The sequence below is a fragment of the Balaenoptera borealis genome (assembly GCF_965194805.1).
Source record: "Balaenoptera borealis genome assembly, chromosome: 10".
NCBI classification, from domain to species: Eukaryota; Metazoa; Chordata; class Mammalia; order Artiodactyla; family Balaenopteridae; genus Balaenoptera; species Balaenoptera borealis.
In genome coordinates this window covers 58,216,782-58,242,311 of record NC_138874.1, presented here as the reverse complement: position 1 = coordinate 58,242,311, position 25,530 = coordinate 58,216,782, and the positions used below count along the sequence as shown (strand labels likewise).

The following is a 25,530-nucleotide window of genomic DNA, read 5'->3' as shown; positions in this document are numbered from 1 at the left end:
ATTTTATTTTTACAAGAGATAAATAAACTGACACCAAGCATTGTAAATGGATGACCGCAACAAAAGCAACAATGATTGCAATTACCAAACACAAAACACACTCATACTATGTCATAATATTGACATTCAGTCCAGTAATCCTCCACTGTAACAGCTCCTTTACTTTGCAGTGAAAATTGATTTGTATATTTTTTGCCTCTGAGTCCTTGTGGGATTTTTTTTTTTTTTATTCAAACAGAAAGTCACAAAAATTATACTCATCCTCATCAGTTCACTCAGTCCCATGTAATTAATTTTTTTTTTCATCTTGATCTTTTGTTAGCACTTTTATGAATTCATCAGTTTTCCATTAGAGTTCTGAAAATGCTTATTCATTCAGTTCAGCAGTATAGTCAGTTACCAGAAACCTGTACTTGTCAGAGTCTTTTCCATGAATTCCCTGAAGATGAAACCCCTTTATAGGAACATTTTTGCAAAAGCATCAGAGTACACCCAGAACTGTCTGTAAATGACAAAAGACTTAAAAATGACCACGGTTAAAGATTTGATGAAAGTTCATAATAATGCAATTGACAAGGAAATTTAGTTACTTCTGAGATATACATTTTAAAGTAATAACTAGAATTATGACTTATAACATTTTAATGATTAACAAGTCTTAGAGAAGTCTTTCTTCCCCTTCGCTGACAAGGGAAAAAATATCTCCTACATTGTCTGCTCCCTGATAGTAAGGCTTTCTTCTTTCAGAATTATAATGACTAAGGCAAATATTAGACTAAACACAACACTGGGTTCCTTATATGCTACACCACCATCTAATGCTTACCACGCCCTTTCTGTGTGCTAGGCATGGGCTAAGTGCTTTACATACATTATCTCATTTAATTCTCACAACAATGAGGTAGGTACTGTGAGGTACCTACCGTCATTTTCATTTTGCAGATGACATACGGAGAGGTTAATGCCCAAAGTTTTACGGGACTGAGCCGTAAATTGAACCCAGAAAATCTCCGGAGCACGTAGTCTATTATCTACTGATTAAAGTATAAAAATGGGCGATAGGGCGAGATTCACATAAAAAGAGTGTAGGTAAGAGAGGGAGGTTAGTAAAGCAAAAAGCCTCAGGGCCAAGACAGCTGAGATATCAATACAGGATGTAGTGTTATTTTCCACCCGATACGTCTTTTCTGCTTTATTTCCTACGCTTCCATGTTCCTCTTCTCAAATTTAAGATATTTCCTCGCTGGTGGTTTCGTCGTTCAGGCCTGACTGGGGCTGATCCCAAAATTCAGGCGCTAAACAACCTGTTGAAAGAAGCGGGGCAAATCCGAGGTAACCACGGTGACGGTGGCGTGGTGAGAACCCCGCGCAGGCGCGTTACATCCCAGGCGCGCCCGCCGGCCCCTCCTCTGGGCCTCAGACTCCACCAGCTGGTGCGGAGTCCTGGGCGTGGGGCGTGGGCCGCGGGTAGGGGTGGAGGGGGCCCGGGCTGGGCGCCTGCGCAGACGCCGGGACGCTGGTGTGATCGAGCTCACGTAGCGAGGGCTGCAGTCGCCTCCTCCTCAGCGCAGCCGTCGCAGCCTGGAGGTTATAAAAGGGCTAACTGGCTCCCTCTGCTGCCCAGTCGCGCCGCCAGCGGGCTGAGGGAAGGGATTAGTTAGCCGGCCGAGCGCAGGCGACCGGGGACTGAAGAACGCGCAGCCCTCCCGTGCCACTTCCCAGGTGAGACGCTCCTCCGACCTTGGGGACTGAGGCTTAAGTCCTTGGGCAGCCGTGGCCCTTCTCGGATGGCTCTGGTGGTTTGGTCCCTGCCCCCTTTCGTGTTAGGGCTCGGGCTACCCCAGTTTACTACTACTGGCTCAGTACCTTCTCCCCTGGAGACTCGGCCCCTCGTCCTGCGCCCCGCGTCTCCTGGGTGCCCCAGAGGTCCTTCTGCCCTCCTCCGTGCTCCTCTTCCCACCGCCTCCCAGGTTGGCGCCCCCGACTGTTGGGGCTGCGGCAACATCAGTCTCCGCCCCGGGGACCAGCACTTTCTTGAATATTCCTTCCTGGGGAGGAATCACCCTGTTGAGTTTTCCGAGCTCCTCTCCTACCTGGTCCTGCCTAAAAAGCTGAGGAGTACGCGAGGGTTTTCGGCCTCCACAGCAGCAGATGGTTAGCGTGTGGCAATGGAGAGCGGTTTTTAAAGCTTATAGCTGATGGGGAAGTGCTCGGGCATTTTTATCCTGCCGAAGAGTCGTGGGGTCTGGGAAGTGGACCTACGCGGGGAAGTTCAGGCTTTACTCATCTGTTGCGCGCAGCGGTGCTGCCGGAGCAGCTGGAGGTAGCCCCGGGCGGCGAGTTTCGGGCGGCTTGGTTGAGGAAGTCGGCTGTCAGATCCTCCAGTCAACTGGGAAGCTAATCTTCTTCCTTCCTTCTTCTGCCACATAAATTTTTTAAAGGCACATGAGCTTCTCCCCTCCCCCTCTCTTTCTCTCCGCCAAGTTTGCTGCTTTTAAAAGTCCACATCAGTAAATGGAATTCTTTGGCTGTGTGAGAACTTTGAGTTACGTGGATGGCCCCCAGCTGTATGTTTTAAGGGGGAGGAAGAATGGTTCCATAAGTATGGGACCATTTCTCCTAAATAATCTATTGTATTAAATACAATCAGTTTTTAGACACTAACAATTTAGGCGTTCCGGGTAGAGTGGTGAAGACTTGGAATTTTGCACTGTTTGCTTTAAGAAAGGGATGAAGAAGAAACTAGATCTCCTTTTAGGAATTGATCGAAAAGGCCAAAGCGGCTTGCCAATTTCGACTTAACTGTTTCTGGTTTCTCTGAGAGCTATGGACTTTCCCTTGGAATGCACTCTGAAGGGATGAAATAGCCACTACTGAGTGGGGGAAGGGAAAAGACGTGGCAGCAGTGTTCTTTCATCAACTTTTGCCTTTTTTTTTTTTTTATAGGTTGGGGAAGAAACTTATTTCCCTTTTTAGATTTAGATGTAGCTTATGAATGAGGCTAGTCTTTTCCTAAAATAATCTGATGAAATATTCATTCCTCATAGCAGGAACACTGGAATTTAATTTATAAAACATTTAGAAGGGATTTTTCTGATCAAGTATCTATGGAAAAAATGGATACGTTAAGGAGGAAATATTTAAGAAGCTGAAAGTGAACAACCGTGAATAAGGTTTTTTGCCTTGATTTAAAATTTAGACATTCAGCGATTTTTCTTTAACTTTGACACTTAGCCTGTGAATATGATTTCTAAATCTTAACGATGAATTTCAAATTTTATCTTTTCTTTCTGTGGGAAGCATAGAAAGTTTTATCACTTACCTTTGAAAGTCATGTCAGTTTTGGTTTTGGTACATTATGCTTTAAGTCCTGCCAGTATTTTAGATGGCTGATGACAAATGACTCTTTTTTTAAAAAAATCTATTTTATTTTGTTTATTTATTTTTGGCTGCCTTGGGTCTTCGTTGCTGTGCGCGGGCTTTTCTCTAGTTGCGGCGAGCTGGGGCTACTCTTCGTTGCGGTGCGTGGGCTTCTCATTGTGGTGGCTTCTCTTGCTGTGGAGCACGGGCTCTAGGCGCGCGGGCTTCAGTAGTTGTGGCTCACGGGCTTTGTTGCTCCGCGGCATGTGGGATCTTCCCAGACCAGGGCTCAAACCCGTGTCCCCTGCAGTGGCAGGCAGATTCTTAACCACTGCGCCACCAGGGAAGCCCAGAAATGATTCTTATAGATTTAACACAGTTACTAGGAAAAGGACTACTCTGTGTCTTTAGGTGAATAATGCTTTGATATCTTAAAATGAGTTTTATTTTGAAGTACTGAAAATCAAGGATTTTGGTAAGCGGATAATAGTTATTGGCCATTTTGTATTTTGGTAACTAAAGTAGTAACCAAAAAAAAAAGATGAAAAAATGTGTACAACTTTAATTTATTGCAGAAAAGTTTAGACAGTGTAAAAGACTATTGAAAAAAGAAAGCTTTGTATTACCAGGGTAGTCCAGGTTGTTGCAGGGGAATCTTGGCTTTTTGGTAAGGAGGTGTTAACCTTTTCTAATAGTGCAGAGTGGGTTGTATACTGACAAGCAGTATCTTTCATAGGGCAAATGTGTTCAAGCTCCTGCTTTTATTCCAGGGATGCAGCCATAAAGCTTGTGAGCCTTCACTTCTGTGGAAGGAATGCCTTATTTTACTTAGCAGTTATTAACTGGGAGGGATGTAATTACATCTCTTAGATTTGGAAAGTGTCCCTATGAGATACATAGTAGTAGTTCTCAACCTATTTTGAGGTCATGAAGTCCATTGAGAATCTGACAGAAGGTGTGGACCCTGGGTCCGAGAATGCAAGTACACACATCTGTGTAGAATTTTAATTAGCATTTACAGATACTCTCTCCCTCCACAAGTGCATCTATAAACTGCAAAACCCTAACCCTACAAGAACCAAAAAGTAAAACGTATGGAGTAAGGGCATCTAGGTATCTTGAGGCAGGGTTTCTTGAATATTTTTGAAAATTGAGCTGGGCTTGTAAGTCTGACTGGACTTGACTGTATAGATGACCCTAATAAACTTTTGCTAAAAGGGTTTTAACAAAAGTGAGTAAGTTGGAGAATTGTTGAATTGCTAAATTACCTAGGCAGTCGTACATCATACTGGCCTACCCCAACCCCTTATATGTTGTAACATATCTTTGGTTCTACTCTGAAAGTGGAAAATACTTTAAGGTAAAGAAAAGTAAATTGCACAGGCCCTTGGCATTACACTTTATTGCTCTTCTGACAGTGAGATCTTGAATCTTATAATTACATAATGGGTGTGTGTGTGTGTGTGTGTGTGTGTGCATAAAAAATGAATGTGTAAGAGACAAGCCAAATAAAGTGTGTATGTGTATTTGTGAAAGCTTCATTAGTTAAAGTTTCATTTGTGTTTCTACTCAGTGAAATTTATTTGTATAAATTAAAGGTATCCTCTCATTAGTTTTCTTCTAGCCAAATATTGTGCCTCAATAAAAACTAATGACTCTCAAACGACTTCATTAAGGTTACTCCAGCGGTTTCGAACTTGATATAATGAAAAACATTCCTTTCCCTGATGTTGCTTTGGATGATCAGTATGACTATTAGTATATTTGGTTGTGTATTGGCAAAAAATACAATATAGAGATTCATGCTTCTTACATAGTTGTCATCAGTGAATGAGTACTATCTTGGACTTCTTCCCCTTCCTGCTTAGTGTTTTATATAAATGTGTTCATGTTTTGGTTTACATATTTTTCACTTAAATAGTGATATTATATCAAAGTAGTATACTCAGCCTTTCTTGTTGAGCATTTGAGCTATTTCTTCATTATAAGTAGTGTGAAGAGAAGGCTGTAATTTAGTGCTTTATTTTATCTACCTGTTTAGCTACAGTAAACTTTAACCAGTTTTCTTTCTAGCTGTACTTTTTTTTTTTTTTTTAGGAAAAGAAAGAACATGACAATAAAATTCTTATATCAGTACTTTTTTCTTCCCACTAAGTGAATTTTCTAGGGGATTGGATTGGGCTCTGAGAAGATTTTTTAATCAACCTGATAACAACTAAAGCACTTTACAATTTATAAAGTGTTGTTTCATAATATTATATAATTTAATCTTTAAAATAATTCTGTGAGGTGGTTTTATATCATCCCCATTTTACAAATAAAGAAACTGAGATTCCAAGTCAAGTAATTTGCCCAAGAATTAGTAGTCAAAATTAGTAGTCAACAGTGAACATTGAGATGAAGCATCAAATGGAAGAATCTTCTGTTATGTCTATAGCAGTGAAGAAATGGATTCTATAAGCATGTTGTAAAAATTTTGGGAGAAGATGCTTTTGTAAAGTTTCTGGGGAGTAAGTAATAGAAATAGAAACTTGTAAAGTATTAATCACTAATTTTCAGATGTCTATTTTAATCTATTTTCTGTTTTTCTGAATCTATATTTTTTAAGGTTTTTCACCTCAGTACCTCGCACTATTGCCCTTATAATTTCTCAAGCTTTTCAACCATGAACTGTTTTCTGAAAAATTTTAAGAATTTCTGTTACAAAGGGAAATTTGTGTACAAAGAATGTTTAGTTTTAGAGACTGAGAGAAAAAGGTGTTTTCCTTGATTCAATATTGTGATCATTAAGTATTAGCATCTGTTACTATGTTCTGAACATTGTGCTGGAAGAATCATGATAACAACATGTTTGAATTAACATACAGAATAGAGGACAGCTACATAGATTTATATGCTTGTTTTATTTGAGAGTGTTTAGTAAATATTGATTAACTGGTTTTAAGTAGGCTCAAGACTTCTCTTACACTCTAATCTTATATTAACTGGATTTTCAGGTCTGATTCTTTCAAACAATGATCAATAAATGATCATTTTAATGCTTCTTAAACCTAGTTGTTGAATTTAGGTCCTCAAAGCATTACTTGCTGTATACATATGGCCTTTGTTCTTGCCCTCTTGTTCCAACAACCTCCCCCCTTTTTTTAAACCCAGACAAGAGTTTATTCATATTCAAAAGTTGCTTGAAGACATTCTCAAATTTGCATACTCTCAAATTTACCAGTCTTTAAACCTCAAAGGTATTTTGAGAATAGATCTCAATTTACTGTTTGAATAAAAAAATCTTAAATAATGATATTTGTGAACAGTAATCATAGCTACCAAGTGATAACGTTTTATAGGTAAATAAAAACACTAACGTATGACATAATAAGGGTGATTACTAATAAAGTAATTGGTATACTGTAACAACTTTATCGAGGTATAATGGATATACAGTAAACTGCACACATTTACAGTGTGCAATTGGTATGTTTTGACAAAAGTATATACCCATGAGATTGTCAACACTGTCAAGATAAGGAACATTTTCAACACCTTCAAGAGTTTCCTCATGACTCTTTGTAATCCCTCCCTCCTGCTCCTTCCTGCCCTTTCCTCATCCCCAGGTAACCATTGATCTTTTTCTGACACTTAAGATTTGTTTGTATTTTTGAGAGTTTTCTGTAAATGGACTCATATAGTATGTACTTTGTGCAGTGGGGAGGAGGGTGTCCAGCTTCTTAAACTCAGCATAATTATTTTGAAATTCATCCACGTTGTTATGTGTTCGTTCCTTTTTATTGTTGAGTAGTATTATATTGTATGGATATACCACAAAACTTTTTTTTTTCCGTGTACGAATTGATGGACATTTGGGTTGTTTCCAGCTTTTAATTATTATAAACAGAGTTGCAATGAGCATTCGCAATTCGCAGATAAGTCTTTGGAGGAATATATACTTTCTTTTCTCTTGCGTAAATATCTAGTAGTGGAATAGTAACATATGTTATAGGGAAATATTTCTTCCCAGATTGTGGCTTGTATTCATTGTTTTAACAGTGTGTTTCAAAGAGCAGGAACTGTCTCTAATCATGGACAGAATGTCTATGCAGAAAATCGGAAAGATTGTTCAGAAAGCTCCAGCCCTAATAAGTGAATTCTGCAAGGTTGAAGGACAGAATGTCAATACATAACAATCAGTTGTATTTCTATATAATAACAATGAACAATTGGAAATTAAAATTTAAAAGTACCATCTTAATAGCACCGAAACCTATGAAATATTTAGTATTAGCTTTACAAGACATGTGCAAGATTTGTATAATGAAAATTATAAGACACTGGTGGAAGAAACCAAAGACCTAAATAAATGGAGAGATATGCCATATTCATGGATTGGAAGACAATATTGTTAAGACAACCATTCGTCCAAGCTGATCTATAGATTCAATGCAATTCCAGTCCAAATCCCAGCAGGGTTTCTTACAGAAAGTAATAAGCTGATTCTAAAATTGATATGGAAAAACAAAGGAACTAGAAAAAGGTAAAATAATGTTGAAAAAGAACAAAAAAGTTGGGAAACTCCTGATTTCAACTTACGTTGCTGCGGTACTCAAGGGTAAAGATAGAGAAAAGATAGATCATTGGAACAAAACAGAGAATTCAGACACACAAAATGGTCAGTTCGTTTTTGACAAGGGTATTAAGGCAATTCAATAGAGAAAGGATAATCTGGAATAGTTAGACGTTCATATGCAAAAACTGTCTTATTTGGGCGTCTGATATCCTCTGTTGGACACTGGGCAGCCCCTTGCCCAGAAATTTATATAAATCTTGGGACAGATGACATAAAGGCACCAATGGATATGAAATAAAGTTTACTCACACAGTCAACTGAAAAAGGATTCCTCACGGAGAAGTCTTAGGTTTAGTCCAGAATGAAGCAAAAGTGAAGAAGGGCGGTTGGGTTTAATTTTTATTGTGGCCAGAAGGAGTGTGATAGTTCCCATGTGTGGGATTTACATGGTTTTAGCTTCCCACTGACGCCCAAGGAGGCAATGGCTGGGCTTTCTTACTGACTTATCCAGATGTGGGGCAAAAGGGAGAGGGAAGTGGGGCTTTAAGGCAATGAGCACTCAAACGTCAAAATAGAATACTTTTCTTTATTATAGCCTCAGTGCAAAAATTCCTCACTGTCTGTGCAAAAACTAGTTCAAAGTCGTTCGTAGACCTCGAGATATGACCTAAAGCTAGAAAATAACTTGAAGAAAATATAAGACAAAATCTTTTTGAGACCTTGGATCAGGCAAAGATTTTTTTTTTTAATCACCAAAAATTTAGACACCAAAAGCGTGATCCATAAATGAATAAATTGATAAATTCAACTTCATCAAAATTAAGAACTTCTGCTGTTTGAAACAGTGTTATGAGAATGAAAAGACAAGTCACAGACTGGGAGTTAATATTCCCCTAACACATATCTGACAAAAGACTTGTATCCAGAATATATAAAGAACTCACAAAATTCAGTAGTAAGTGAACAACCTAATAAAAATTTGACAGAAGATTTAAGTAGAAACTTTACCGAAAAGACCTATGGACAGCAAATAAATATACCAGAAGATATTAAACATCATTAGTAATTGCAGAATTGCAAATTAAACCCACACTGAGATACCAGTATACACTTAAGTGAGAAAATTAATTGAGACATTAAGAAGAATGAAAGAAAAAAGGAAAAATAACAATACCAAATGCTGATAAGAATGTGGAGCGGGCTTCCCTGGTGCCGCAGTGGTTAAGAATCTGCCTGCCAATGCAGGGGACACGGGTTCGAGCCCTGGTCTGGGAAGTTCCCACATGCCACGGAGCAACTAAGCCCGTGAGCCACAACTACTGAGCCTGCACATCTGGAGCCTGTGCTCCGCAACGGGAGAGGCCGAGACAGTGAGAGGCCCGCGCACCGCGATGAAGAGTGGCCCCCACTCTCCGAAACTGGAGAAAGCCCTCGCACAGAAACGAAGACCCAACACAGCCAAAAATAAATAAATAAATTTAAAAATTAAAAAAAAAAAAAAAAAAAGAATGTGGAGCAGTTGGAGCTTTCATCCGTTGCTGATGGCAGTGCAAATGGTATAGTGACTTTAACATTTGGCAGTTCTTTATAAAGGTAAACATATGCTTACCATACAACCCAGTATCCCTACTCCTGGATTTACCAGGAGTTTTTTAAGCTGTTTTTTAAATAGCTTTATTGAGATACAGTTCACATACCATACAATTTACCTCTTAAAGTGCTTTTAATACATGCACAGAGTTGGTGTAACCATCATAACAATCAATTTTAGTACTTTTTTTATCACTCCAAAAAGAAACATCAGATCCATTAGCAATCACTCTCCTCCCCCTCCCCCAGCCCTAGGCAACCACTAATGTACTTTTTATGTCTGTAGATTTTTTTCACTTAACATAATGTTTTCGAGGTTCATTTGCGTTATACCATGTATCAGTACTTCATTTCTTTTTATGACCAAATAACATTCCATTGTATGAATATATCATATTTTATTTATTCATCATTTGATGGACATTTGGGTTGCTTCCACCTTTTTGGCTATTATTAATAATGCTGCTATGAACATTCATATACATATATTTCTGTGGATATGTGCTTTCATTTGTTTTGGGTATAGACTTAGGAGTGGAATTGTTGGGTCATATGGTAACTCTATGTTTTTAGGAACTGAAAAACTGTTTTCCAAAGTAGCTACACCATTTTACATTCCCATCAGCAGTGTATGAGAGTTCCAGTTTCTTCACATCCTTGTCAACACTTATTTTCTTTTTTACTACAGCTGTCCTAGGGGCTGTGAAGTGATATCTCATTGTGGTATTTGATTTGCATTTCCATAATGATTAATGATGTTGAGTGTTTTTTCATGTACTTATTGGCCATTTGTATCTTCTTTGGAGAAATGTCTCTTCAAATCCTTTTCCCATTTAAAAAGTGGAGCATTTTTAATTATTTTTACTGTTGGGTTCTAAGAGTTCTGTATATATTCTGGGTATTAAACTTTTGTTAGAGATATGATTTATAATTTTTTTCCCATTCTGTAGGTTGTCTTTTCACTTTCCTGAAGAATGAAAGTTTTAAATTTTGATGAAGTCCAATTTAATTTTTTCCTTGGCTTCTTGTGCTTTAGGTGTTATATCTAAGAAATTGTTGTCTAGGTGTATGTATAATTGCCTAATCAAGGTTATGAAGATTTACACCTCTTTTTTTCCTAAGAGGTTTATAGTTTTAAATTTCATAATAATCTTTGCTACATTTTGAGTTAATTTTAGGGTCAATTTAAAGTTTTCTTAGTTTATTCCCAGGTAATTAACATATTTGTTGCTGTTGCAAATGAGATAATTTTTCTGTTGCTTCCTGTGATTGGTTCTTGTTTGTGTGAAAAGGTCCTTTTCTAAACGGAATGCTCTTTCTTTCTAAATGATAATTTTTCAAGTAGTATAGCTTGCTTTAAAAATTCAGTCTTTAATGAAGTTTCATTGAAAGCTATGCTTTTGGAATAGTTTGCTTCACCACATATTCCTTACTTAAGCTTAAAAAATCTAAAATGTATATTGTACGAGATTTTATTTTCCACTTGTATCCTAAGGGTGGTGGCGAAGACACTACAGTTGCCTTTTCAGGACTTCCTCTGAAAATCAAAAATAGATGCAATTTGTTTTAGGAGCAAAAGGGATTGATGGTGGTATTATGCCAACTAGTAGAGGTGTGGTTGATCATTTGGATTTTGCTATCTCTGTCTATGATTTGAATTTGTCTCTTCACTTCAGTGCTACTTTGACTTCGTTTTTTAGCTCGCTTATTTATTTATAGAAATACAAATTTTCTATTAAAAATGTTTATTAAAATGCAGAAGTTGAGTGAATAGAATTGACTGTGATCCCAACTCTCAGATAGTTAACATTTTTTGAGTTCTTTTAATTACTATATAAAGTTTTAAGCTTTTTACATATATATCCAAGTATATTCTAAATTAGGCTTTAAACTTTCCCATATTTATGTTTAGCACTCTCCAAATTAGAAAACAAACCTAGTTTTAAGAGTTTAGGTCTCTATCCGTGGTGGCACAGTGGTTAAGAATCCGCTGCCAATGCAGGGGACACCAGTTCGAGCCCTGGTCCGGGAAGATCCCACGTGCTGCGGAGCAACTAAGCCCATGCGCCACAACTACTGAGCCTGTGCTCTAGAGCCCGCAAGCCACAACTACAGAAGCCTGTGCGCCTAGAGCCCGTGCTCTGCAACCACAGAGCCACCACAATGAGAAGCCTGCACACTGCAACGAAGAGTAGCCCTCACGTGCCGCGACTAGAGAAAACCTGCGTGCAACAACGAAGACCCAGTGCAGCCAAAAATAATAAATAAATTAAAAAAAAAAAACAGTTTAAGTCTCTAAAGAATAGCTGCTTTTTATATTACTGCTGTTTTTTAAATATTCTAACCAATATTTATTGATATTCATGTTATGAAATACATAGTTTCATTAATATAACCAGTTTATACAACCAAGAGAAAATACTGTAAATTATTCAAATGAGAAATGTATAGACTTTGTTAATATTTGGAAATACCAGCATTTATAAGCAACAAGGAAAGCATGTATAATTTAATGTTTACTTCTTTTCCTTCTTCCCTTCCACTGCCTCTGTCCACTTTCTTCTCCCACTCAAATTCCTAAATTACAAAGACTGTGCATTTGTTTGCTAGTAGATTGGGCTGCTTGGTCCTTCTCACTGCCTTAGCCCAGGGTTGAGGTTGCCTGGGCTTCCCACAACTCTCCAAGTCTTTTCTTTTTCCACGTCCCTTGAGACACTCTTGGCAACATATCCAGCTATTCTTGAGCTCTTGCCCCACATTCAAAAGTAACATGTCTTAAGTGTCTTCGATGTGTCAGGCATCCTCCAAGGCACTTTCATCTGAAGTACTGCTGTTTTTTTGGCCGCGCCGCGCAGCATGCGGGATCCTAGTTCCCTGACCAGGGATCAAACCCGTGCCCCCTGCAGTGGAAGCACAGAGTCTTAACCACTGGACCACCAGGGAAGTCCCTGCTGATCTTTTATTACTGGCTGGCAGTCAAGTTTAGCCTCATATTTGATACCTTACCTTTTTGCTTATTCTGCTTCTAGTTAAAGGGACCACCAAATAAAAGTGGACATTATTGATGAATTTTACTAAATTGCAGGACTCTTAGTATCACTTATGGTAAATTGTTTTTCTACCCTGGGAACAAGAATCCTGAACTTTTATCCTGTATTGGGAAATGTATGCATTACTAACTAAAGTGTTTGAAATAGTTGAGAGGTATACTGTACAGTTTAAAATACACAGTTTAAAAGTCAGTGAAGAATGGCACCGCTTTAATTATAAATAAGATTCATTTCTTTCTCAAATCTTCCCCTCAGCCTACATTTATTTTTAAAATGTTTCTGGTTTAGGGAAACTTGACTTTCCTAGTTGAAACAGAAACTTTAAACATTGAGTTTAACTTCAATTGTGAATCCAATTTAAATCTTTTTTTTTAATGGATTAAAATCATATTTATTCTTAAACTTTGTATCTCAGATATAGAAGTAGCATGTATTGGATCTCCAAAATTAAGAAAAACATTTAAAAGATCATTGAAAAATATCGCTTTCTAGTGCTAGGGAATAGAGAGGGGTAAATATATGAGAATTATTTACCTTATTATTTAGTTTGCCTCTAAAAATATTAACTACAGGGTTGATGAGAGAAACTGTATTAATTAGGACTCTGGCTTAAACAGAAATCCAACTCATACTAGTCCATAATGGAATTTATTTAAGTGTTGTGGGGATAGGGAGTTGTCTTAACAACAGAGGTCAGGAGTGTGATTAAACTTCAAGAATAATTGGAACATGAGAATATTTTTTTCTGTCTCTTGTCTGTCTTCTCTGCGTTATTTGCTTCATTTTAAAACCTTTCCAGATAAGCTTCATTCACTTGGTCCCTAACTTCTCCTGAGCTTTATTTATAAAATAGTTGAGGCATTCAAAGAGTGCCTGCCACTTCTTTCTCAGTTTCATTTTCAAATTTTCCAGCAAAGAACTTTGAATGGCTACTTAGGCAGGGAGAAGTATCATGCTATATACCATGACTGGTAAAACTATGGGGATGAATTAAAGATAGACTGGGGGAGTAAAAAAAGGTAGAAGGGGGCAGTTTCCAGAAGAAAGAGTAGGGGTGGTTGAGGTGCCGTATAGGGAGAAACGGGTATGTGTTTTTGAAATGATCTTATCTTCAGATTACTTCTGACAGGGAAGACTTTGAACTTTGGAAGAACCTCCAAAAGAAAGCCTATGTAGCACTTTCAGTTAAGGGCAATATCTTGATTTAGAGGTTCTTTTCAACTAAATCCTGAACTGTTTTTCCATTGGAATGATGCCAAAGACTGGGTTCACTGCTCAGTTACAGAAAGTTGTGGCAAAGAGGCTAGTATAATTTCTGAGTTTTTTGTTTGTTTTTTTGTTTTTTTTAATAACAACTCTATTAAAAAAATTTATTTATTTTTGGCTGTGTTGGGTCTTCATTGCTGCACGCTGGCTTTCTCTAGTTGCGGCGAGTGGGGGCTACTCTTCGTTGCGGTGCACAGCTTCTTACTGTGGTGGCTTCTCTTGTTGTGGAGCATGGGCTCTAGGCGCATGGGCTTCAGTAGTTGCAGCACACAGGCTCAGTAGTTGTAGCTTGTGGGCTCTAGAGCACAGGCTCAGTAGTTGCGGAGCATGGGCTTAGTTGCTCTGTGACCTGCGGGATCTTCCCGGACCAGGGATCGAACCCGTGTCCCCTGCATTGGCAGGCGGATTCTCAACCACTGCGCCACCAGGGAAGCCCTGATTTCTGAGTTTTTGATCAAAAGGTTGCTCATACCATTAAAGCACTCATCCATCGTATTTTAAGTGTGTACTAGAGATGCATCTCACTCTCTTTAGGAGCAGATGTATGACTAGAATTCATAGAGTTAAAACAAATGGCAATTTACAGAGGGATAATAGGGAAGAACAGAAACATAACTAGTTCTATTAGTAATCACTCTTAGTTGTCTTGGAAAATCCATCCTGCTTATATGGTAGAGACATGCTGTCTTGATGTATATACTACATTGCAGTGGCCTGAATTAGAAGCCTGAATGTGTGTTGGTCTTTTGTGTTGACCAAAAACTGTCAGAAAGATTAAAGTCTAACACAGATGTCAGGAAAACCAACAGTTGAATATGGAATTTGTATGAGGAAAAATAAACTTAAAGCTGGAGCCCTCTAAAAGAAGGTTTGGAACAGTTGTGGAAGGTGTGGAGAGACTGACTGTTAGAAAGAGCCCTGTGGAAAATTTTTTGTGTCAGAGAAAGTTTAGATTAGAATAACAAGCATTTTTTAGTCCGCCTTATTAATTTTTGAGTGATTTGTGTGGGAAAGACAAACTTTTAAATGTTGCAACTTTTTTCTTGGAAGGAAAATGTTAGACCAAAAGGCTAATAGAATTATTTGCCAGATGCCCTGTTCTAGTAATACATTGAATAACTTGAACATACAATTCAGTGAATCCTGATAACTCAAAGTCGTAAACATTTAGAATGTAGCAGAACTGTTTTAAAATCTGTTCCCAGGTTTGATTGATCTGTGAGTATGTGGGACTGGACTTTCCTGGAAGAGAAGGACTGTAGGAAAGTTTCAGATAAATAGTACACTTTGCAATTTATTTTTGTCCAGGTCTACCTGAGAATATGTTTCCCAGGTTGTTGTTGTTGTTGTTGTTTCTTTATAGTTTTAAAAATATTATATTCATGTATGTCAAACATTACATGTAATATACATGTGTGTTATAAAAATTAGATAAAAAACACTCACGAACCTACCATCTAGCCAAGAACCAAAATATTATCAGTAATTTATCTGTACTGTTTTAGCACTAAATTTTATATCAGTATAAATTTGTCTTTGTATCTTTGACTCTTCTTTGGCTTTGTTTTCTTTCCCCTTTCCTCCCCTCCCTCCCTTTCTTTCATCAGGTCCTCTCAGGGATCTGAGATTTACCTTTCTTTTAAAGGAGATTGCATCCTCTTTAACCCATTTAAATTCTATTTCAAGCTTGTTTGAGGGTTTAGAAAGAAGGTGTCTTACTTTTTTTTAATTAATTTTTATTGGAGTATAGTTGCTTTACAGTGTTGTGTTAGCTTCTACTGCACAGTATATCTTACTATTTTTATTTTATTTTATTTTATTTATTTATTTATTTATTTATTTTTGGCCGTGTTGGGTCTTCGTTTCTGTGTGAGGGCTTTCTCTAGTTGCGGCAAGCGGGGGCCACTCTTCATCGCGGTGCGCGGGCCTCTCACTGTCGCAGCCCCTCTTGTTGCGGAGCACAGGCTCCAGACGCGCAGGCTCAGTAGTTGTGGCTCACGGGCCTAGTTGCTCCGTGGCATGTGGGATCCTCCCAGACCAGGGCTCAAACCCGTGTCCCCTGCATTGGCAGGCAGATTCTCAACCACTGCGCCACCAGGGAAGCCCTATCTTACTATTTTTAATAAAACCCTAATGTCTTTTGGGATGCTTTACTCTTAGTTGCATATAATGATTTGCTTTGCAAGCTGGTAACTGAATGAAGGTGGTAATAAGTGGAAGTGAGACATCATAAGTAAAGAAACCATTATGTTTTAAAAACCTGTGATTGATAAAGATATGCTTGCCTATTAACATGTCACTTAAGGTTTCTGAAAGAATGTGGATTAGACATAGTATTAAAACAGATTAGAGAAAGCATTCCCTAGATTAATTAGAAATTCAATGACATGTTCCAAAAAATAAGTTAAAGTAAAATGTATTTTAAAGGCAGAGAGCACCTGTTGTGTGATTTCAAGGGGTGGTTGTATCCTGTGGTTCTCAAAGTGTGATCCCCAGAGCAGTAGCAGCAGCAGCATCACCTGAGAACTTGCATAAATGATCTAGGTACCTCAACCTTTAGGTGATCTGATACAGCTAAAGTTTAGAACCACTGCTGTATAGGCTACCTTCATTTTTATTAACTAGCTTACGTTGGCATGGTAATTTGGAGTAATGCTGTGAGGGTCTGAACTTTCTATTGCAAGTGACAGAAATCCAACATGAACTAGTTTAAGAAAAAGAGAATTTACAGGCTCCCTTAGCTGAGTTGGAAGATTATTGGGATAGCTCACAGATTCAAAGCAGTAATTGTAAGAATCAGGACTGTGGAGCTTGTAAAGCTGTTCGTCTCTGCATAACTTTGTCCTGTTTATAGATTAGGTTCCTATCTATCCTTGTCAAGTGGGAAAGATGGTCACAGGCAGCTCCAGATTCACATCCTCTGAACTTAGCAATTCAGAAAGAGCTGCTTTTTACCATTTCACAAGCCCACTCCTCAACTGTTATGTTCGTGGGAATGAGAGTCAATGACTGCCTTAGCCTGGGTCATTTGTCTGTTTCTGGGAGGAAGGAGAATAGAAAAGTATGCTACTCTGACAATGTACAATAGTTCACTACTTGATACCTGGGTTGCTTTCAAATAAGCTTAACAGTCTTTGAAGCAGAGAAATCTAGAGGTTTATAGAGTTAGAAAATGGGACATGCTCAAACGTGTTAGCCACTTTATTGTGTTAGAGTGTAGTTAAGCATTTCATTAAAGGCTTACAGTGCCATAATATGGAAGTTGATGTTTTAGGTTTATTATTTTGAATAGAGTTAATTTTTGTCATTATAAAAGTAAATATAATTAGAGAAATGCAAATCAAAACTACAATGAGGTACCACCTCACACCGGTCAGAATGGCCATCATTAAAAAGTCTACAGGGCTTCCCTGGTGGCGCAGTGGTTAAGAATCTGCCTGCCAATGCAGGGGACACGGGTTCGAGCCCTGATCTGGGAAGATCCCACATGTCGCGGAGCAACTAAGCCCATGCACCACAACTACTGAGCCTGCTCTCTAAAGCCCGTGAGCCACAACTACTGAGCCCACGTGCCACAACTACTGAAGTCCACGTACCTAGAGCCTGTGCTCTGCAACAAGAGAAGCCACCGCAGTGAGAAGCCCGCGCACCACAACAAAGAGTAGCCTCCACTCGCCACAACTAGAAAAAGCCTGCATGCAGCAACGAAGACCCAACGCAGCCAAAAATAAATAAAAAACAAATTAAAAAAAAAAGTCTACAAATAACAGATGCTGGAGAGGATGTGGAGAAAAGGGAACCCTCCTACACTGTTGGTGGGAATGTAAGTTGGTGCAGCCACTATGGAGAACAGTGTGGAGGTTCCTCAGAAAACTAAAAATATTGTAGAATTAGCATATGATCCAGCAGTCCCACTCCTGGGCATATACCTGGACAAAACTATAATTAAAAAAGATAATGCACCCCTGTGTTCATAGCAGCACTGTTCACAATAGCTAAGACACGGAAACAACCTAAATGTCCATCAACAGATGAATGGATAAAGAAGATTGGTACATATATACAATGGAATACTACTCAGCCATAAAAAAATAAAGAAATAGGATTTCCCTGGTGGCTCAGTGGTTAAGAATCTGCCTGCCAATTCAGGGGACACAGGTTAGAGCCCTGGTCCGGGAAGATCCCACATGCTGTGGAGCAACTAAGCCCGTGCGCCACAACTACTGAGCCTGCGCTCTAGAGCCCACGAACCACAACTACTGAGCCCACATGCCTAGAGCCTGTGCTCTGCAACAACAGAAGCCACTGCAATGAGAAGCCCATGCACTGTGACAAAGAATAGCCCCCGCTCGCTGCAACTAGAGAAAGCCCGCACACAGCAACAAAGACCCAGTGCAGCCAAAAAGAAAGGAAGGGAGGGAGAGAGGAAGGGAGGAATTTCTGCTTAAAGAAAGAAAAAAAACAACGAAATAATGCCATTGCAGCAACATGGATGCAACTAGGGGTTATCATACTAAGTGAAGTGAAGTCAAAAAGAGAAAGACAAATACCATATGATGTCACTTATATGTGGAATCTAAAATATGACACAAATGAGCCTATCTACAAAACAGAACACAGACATAGAGAGCAGGCTTGTGGTTGCCAAGGGGTAGGGGGCTGGGGGAGGGAAGGACTGGGAGTTTCGGATTAGCAGACGTAAACTATTAAATATAGGATGGATAAACAACAAAGTCCTACTGTATAGCATAGGGAACTATATTCAATATTCTGTAATAAACCATAATGGAAAAGAATATTAAAAAAAGAGAGTCTACATACAAGTGAGTCACTTTGCCGTACAGCAGAGATTGGCACAACATTGTAAATCAACTATACTTCAATTAAAAAAAATAAAAACCTATTACATGATGAGAAAAAAAATAAACATTGAGTATAAAAGTAAATATACCCTATGATATCTGGAAAATGCAGAGAAATAAGAAAAAATCACCTAATGTTCTCCTCTCCAGAGACAACTACATTTTGGTGAATTTCCTCTGCATATTTTCTTGCATAGTTATGATCACATTATAATGTTAATTTTTTTTTGAATTTTATTTTATTTTTTTATACAGCAGGTTCTTATTAGTCATCCATTTTATACACATCAGTGTATACATGTCAATCCCAATCTCCCAATTCATCACACCACCACCACCACCCCTGCCACTTTCCCCCCTTGGTGTCCATACATTTGTTCTCTACATCTGTGTCTCAGTTTCTGCCCTGCAAACCGGTTCATCTGTACCATTTTTCTAGGTTCCACATATATGCATTAATACGCGATATTTGTTTTTCTCTTTCTGACTCACTTCACTCTGTATGACAGTCTCTAGATTCATCCACGTCTCTACAAATGACCCAATTTCGTTCCTTTTTATGGCTGAGTAATATTCCATTGTATATATGTACCACATCTTCTTTATCCATTTGTCTGTCTATGGGCATTTAGGTTGCTTCCATGACCTGGCTATTGTAAATAGTGCTGCAGTGAACACTGAGGTGCATGTGTCTCTTTGAATTATGCTTTTCTCAGGGTATATGCCCAGTAGTGGGATTGCTGGGTCATATGGTAATTCTATTTTTAGTTTTTTTTTTTTTTTATAAAGGGCTTTTAGAAACCCTCTCGCAGGGTTTCTTTTTTTTCTTTTTTCTTTTTTTTTAAAGAAATTCACGTTCTTTTATTTATTTATTTATTTATTTATGACTGTGTTGGGTCTTCGTTTCTCTGCGAGGGCTTTCTCTAATTGTGGCAAGTGGGGACCACTCTTCATCGCGCTGCGCGGGCCTCTCACCATCGCGGCCTCTCTTGTTGCGGAGCACAGGCTCCAGACGCGCAGGCTCAGTAGTTGTGGCTCACAGGCCCAGCTGCTCTGTGGCATGTGGGATCTTCCCAGACCAGGGCTCGAACCCGTGTCCCCTGCATTGGCAGGCAGATTCTCAACCACTGCGCCACCAGGGAAGCCCTATTTTTAGGTTTTTAAGGAACCTCCATACTGTTCTCCATAGTGGCTGTATCAATTTACATTCCCACCAACAATGCAAGAGGGTTCCCTTTTCTCCACACCCTCTCCAGCATTTGTGGTTTGTAGATTTCCTGATGATGGCCATTTTAACTGGTGTGAGGTGATACCTCATTGTAGTTTTGATTTGCATTTCTCTAATAATTAGTGATGTTGAGCAGCTTTTCATGTGCTTCTCAGCCATCTGTATGTCTTCTTTGGAGAAATGTCTATTTAGGTCTTCTGCCCATTTTTTGATTGGGTTGTTTGTTTTTTTAATATTGAGCTGCATGAGCTGTTTATATATTTTGGAGATTAATCCTTTGTCCGTTGATTTGATTGCAAATATTTTTTCCAATTCTGAGGGTCATCTTTTTGTCTTGTTTGTAGTTTCCTTTGCTTTGCAAAAGCTTTTAAGTTTCATTAGGTCCCATTTGTTTATTTTTGTTTTTATTTCCATTACTCTAGGAGGTGGATCAAAAAAGATCTTGCTGTGGTTTATGTCAAAGAGTGTTCTTCCTATGTTTTCCTCTAAGAGTTTTATGGTGTACGGTCTTACATTTAGGTCTCTAATCCATTTTGAGTTTATTTTTGTGTATGGTGTTAGGGAGTATTCTAATTTCATTCTTTTACATGTAGCTGTCTATTTTTCCCAGCACCACTTATTGAAGAGACTGTCTTTTCTCCATTGTATATCCTTGCCTCCTTTGTCATAGATTAGTTGACCATAGGTTTGTGGGTTTATCTCTGGGCTTTCTCTCCTGTTCCATTGATCTATGTTTCTGTTTTTGTGCCAGTACCATATTGTCTTGATTACTGTAGGTTTGTAGTATAGTTTGAAGTCAGGGAGTCTGATTCCTCCAGCTCTGTTTTTTTCCCTCAAGACTGCTTTGGCTATTTGGGGTCTTTTGTGTCTCCATACAAATTTTAGGATTTTTTGTTCTAGTTCTGTAAAAAATGCCATTGGTAATTTGATAGGGATTGCATTGAATCTGTAGATTGTTTTGGGTAGTATAGTTATTTTCACAGTATTGATTCTTCCAATCCAAGAACATGGTATATCTCTCCATCTGTTGGTATCATCTTTAATTTCTTTCATCAGTGTCTTTTTTTTTTTTTTTTATCATACTTTAGGGCTCATCAGTGTCTTATAGTTTTCTGCATACAGGTCTTTTGTCTCCCTAGGTAGGTTTATTCCTAGGTATTTTATTCTTTTTGTTGCAACAGTAAATGGGAGTGTTTCCTTAATTTCTCTTTCAGATTTTTCATCATTAGTGTATAGGAATGCAAGAGATTTCTGTGCATTAATTTTGTATCCTGCAACTTTACCAAATTCATTGATTAGCTCTAGTAGTTTTCTGGTGGCATCTTTAGGATTCTCTATGTATAGTATCATGTCATCTGCAAACAGTGACAGTTTTACTTCTTTTCCAATTTGTATTCCTTTTATTTCTTTTTTTTCTCTGATTGTTGTGGCTAGGACTTCCAAAACTATGTTGAATAATAGTGGCGAGAGTGGACATCCCTGTCTTGTTCTTGATCCTAGAAGAAATGCTTTTGGTTTTTCACCATTGAGAATGATATTTGCTGTGGGTTTGTCGTATATGGCCTTTATTATGTTGAGGTAGGTTCCCTCTACGCCCACTTTCTGGAGAGTTTTTATCATAAATGGGTGTTGAATTTTGTCAGAAGCTTTTTCTGCATCTATTGAGATGATCATATGGTTTTTCTTCTTCAATTTGTTAATATGGTGTATCGCATTGATTGATTTGTGTATATTGAAGAATCCTTGCATCCCTGGGATAAATCCCACTTGATCATGGTGTAGGATCCTTTTAACGTGTTGTTGGATTCTGTTTGCTAGTATTTTGTTGAGGATTTTTGCATCTATATTCATCAGTGATATTGGTCTGTAATTTTCTTTTTTTGTAGTGTCTTTGTCTGGTTTTGGTATCAGGGTGATGGTGGCCTCATAGAATGAGTTTGGGAGTGTTCCTCCCTCTGCAATTTTTTGGAAGAGTTTGAAAAGGATGGGTGTTAGCTCTTCTCTAAATGTTTGATAGAATTCACCTGTGAAGCCATCTGGTCCTGGACTTTTGTTTGTTGGAAGATTTTTAATCACAGTTTCAATTTCATTACTTGTGATTGGTCTGTTCATATTTTCTATTTCTTCCTAGTTCAGTCTTGAAAGGTTATACCTTTCTAAGAATTTGTCCATTTCTTCCAGGTTGTCCATTTTATTGGCATAGGGTTGCTTGTAGTAGTCTCTTAGGATGCTTTGTATTTCTGCGGTGTCTGTTGTAACTTCTCCTTTTTCATTTCTGATTTTATTGATTTGAGACCTATCCCTCTTTTTCTTGATGAGTGTGGCTAATGGTTTATCAATTTTGTTTATCTTCTCAAAGAACCAGCTTTTAGTTTTATTGATCTGTGCTATTGTTTTCTTTGTTTCTATTTCATTTATTTCTGCTCTGATCTTTGTGATTTCTTTCCTTCTGCTAAGTTTAGGTTTTGTTTTTTCTTCTTTCTTTAGTTCCTTTAGGTGTAAGGTTAGATTGTTTATATGAGATTTTTCTTGTTTCTTGAGGTAGGCTTGTATTGCTATAAACTTCCCTCTTAGAACTGCTTTTGCTGCATCCCATAGGTTTTGGATCGTCGTGTTTTCATTATCATTTGTCTCTAGGTATTTTTTGATTTCCTCTTTGATTTCTTCAGTGATCTCTTGGTTATTTAGTAACATATTGTTTAGCCTCCATGTGTTTGTGTTTTTTACGTTTTTTCCCCTGTAATTGATTTCTAATCTCATAGTGTTGTGGTCAGAAAAGATGCTTGATATGACTTCAATTTTCTTAAATTTACTGAGGCTTGATTTTTGACTCAAGATGTGATCTGTCCTGGAGAATGTTCCGTGCACACTTGAGAAGAAAGTGTAATCTGCTGTTTTTGGATGGAATGTCCTATAAATATCAATTAAATCTATCTGGTCTATTGTGTCATTTAAAGCTTGTATTTCCTTATTAATTTTCTGTTTGGATGATCTGTCCATTGGTGTAAGTGAGGTGTTAAAGTCCCCCACAATTATTGTGTTACTGTCGATTTCCTCTTTTATAGCTGCTAGCAGTTGCCTTATGTATTGAGGTGCTCCTATGTTGGGTGCATATATATTTATAATTGTTATATCTTCTTCTTGGATTGATCCCTTGATCATTATGTAGTGTCCTTCTTTGTCTCTTGTAACATTCTTTATTTTAAAGTCTATTTTATCTGATATGAATATTGCTACTCCAGCTTTCTTTTGATTTCCATTTGCATGGAATATCTTTTTCCATCCCCTCACTTTCAGACTGAATGTGTCCCTAGGTCTGAAGTGGGTCTCTTGTAGACAGCATATATATGGGTCTTGTTTTTGTATCTATTCAGAAAGCCTGTGTCTTTTGGTTGGAGCATTTAATCCATTCACGTTTAAGATAATTATCGATATGTATGTTCCTATTACCATTTTCCTAATTGTTTTGGGTTTGTTTTTGTAGGTCCTTTTCTTCTCTTGTGATTCCCATTTAGAGAAGTTCCTTTAGCATTTGTTGTAGAGCTGGTTTGGTGGTGCTGAATTCTCTTAGCTTTTTCTTGTCTGTAAAGCTTTTGATTTCTCCATCGAATCTGAATGAGATCCTTGCTGGGTAGAGTAATCTTGGTTGTAGGTTCTTCCCTTTCATCACTTTAAGTATATCATGCCACTCCCTTCTGGCTTGTAGAGTTTCTGCTGAGAAATCAGCTGTTAACCTTATGGGAGTTCCCTTGTATGTTATTTGTCGTTTTTCCCTTGCTGCTTTCAATAATTTTTCTTTGTCTTTAATTTTTGCCAATTTGATTACTATATGTCTCGGTATGTTTCTCCTTGGGTTTATCCTGTATGGGAGTCTCTGAGCTTCCTGGACTTGGGTGGCTCTTTCCTTTCCCATGTTAGGGAAGTTTTCAACTATAATCTCTTCAAATATTTTCTCTGGTCCTTTCTCCTCTCTTCTCCTTCTGGGACCCTTATAATGCGAATGTTGTTGCGTTTAATGTTGTCCCAGTGGTCTCTTAGGCTGTCTTCATTTCTTTTCATTCTTTTTTCCTTAATCTTTTCCACAGCAGTGAATTCCACCATTCTGTCTTCCAGGTCACTTATCCGTTCTTCTGCCTCAGTTATTCTGCTATTGATTCCTTCTAGTGTAGTTTTCATTTCAGTTACTGTATTGTTCATCTCTGTTTTTTATTCTTTAATTCTTCTAGATCGTTGTTAAACATTTCTTGCATCTTCTCGATCTTTGCCTCCATTCTTTTTCTGAGGTCCTGGATCATCTTCACTATCATTATTCTGAATTCTTTTTCTGGAAGGTTGCCTATCTCCACTTCATTTAGTTGTTTTTCTTGGGTTTTATCTTGTTCCTTCATCTGGTACATAGCCCTCTGCCTTTTCATCTTGTCTGTCTTTCTGTGAATGTGGTTCTTGTTCCACAGGCTGCAGGATTGTAGTTCTTCTTGCTTCTGCTGTCTGCCCTCTAATGTTAATTTTTTTCTTTTTCTTTTTTGGCTGCGTTGGGTCTTCATTGCTGCATGCGGGCTTTCTCTAGTTGTGGCGAGTGGGGCCTACTCTTCATTGTGGTGCGTGAGCTTCTCATTGCGGTGGCTTCTCTTGTTGTGGAGCACGGGCTCTGGGCGCACGGGCTTCAGTAGTTGCAACAAGCGGGCCCTAGAGCGCGTGGGCTTCAGTAGTTGTGGCTTGCAGGCTCTAGAGCACAGGCTCAGTAGTTGTGGCACACGGGCTTAGTTGTTCTGTGGCATGTGGGATCTTCCCAGCCCAGGGATCGAACCCCGTGTCCCCTGTATTGGCAGGTGGATTCTCAACCCGTGGATCACCAGGGAAGTCCCTCTTTGTTTTGATTAGTATTTATTTATAACTTTCTGTTAGAGTGTAGTAGAAACAATCTCATTCAATACAGATTCCAGCAGGGTTGTATGATGTTTATTTTTTTCAGGAGTTCATTTTTTTACAGCAAAATTGTGAGGATGGTACAGAGATGTCCCATGTACTCCCTGCCCCAACACATGCATAGTCCCTCACCAGAATGGCATATTTGTTAAAATTGATGAATCTACATTGACATGTCATAATTGCCCAAAGTCCATAGTTTAACATTACCCCTTTACTCTTGGTGTTGTAAATTCTATGAATTTGAACTAATGTATAATGACACATATTCATGATTATGATATTGTAGAATATTTTCACTGCCCTAAAATTCCTGTATGCTCCGTCTGTTTATCCGCCCTCCTTCCATCAACCACTGATCTTTTTACTCTCTTCATAGTTTTATTTCTTCCAGAGTGTCATATAGTTGGAATCATGCAGTATATAGTAGCCTTTTCAGATTAACTTCTTTCACTTAGTAATACGCATTTGTTTCCTCCATGTTTTTTTTTTTAATGGTTTGATAGCTCATTTCTTTTTAGCATTGAATAATATTCTGTTGTCTAGATGTATCACAGTGTATCCATTCACCTACTAAAGGAAATCTTGGTTGCTTCCAAGTTTTGGCTATTATAAATAAAGCTGCTATAAATATACATGTGCAGGTTTTTGTGGGGACATAAATTTTCAGCTCCATTGGGTAAATACTAA

At 38.3% G+C, this 25,530-nt stretch overlaps 1 protein-coding gene across 4 annotated transcripts in view; it reads left to right on the top strand.

Moving 5' to 3' along the window:
* The first annotated feature begins 486 nt into the window (after window positions 1-486).
* Window positions 487-25,530, top strand: part of P4HA1 (prolyl 4-hydroxylase subunit alpha 1) — an 85,866-nt gene continuing 60,822 nt past the window's right edge. The window contains exon 1 of one of the 4 annotated variants that reach the window (XM_082406871.1): window positions 487-1,722. The gene's annotated coding sequence lies outside the window, so the exon portion shown is untranslated. Of the gene's footprint in view, window positions 1,723-2,033; window positions 2,324-25,530 lie in introns of those variants that run through there. The other 3 variants (XM_082406870.1, XM_082406873.1, XM_082406872.1) reach the window with 3 other exon arrangements.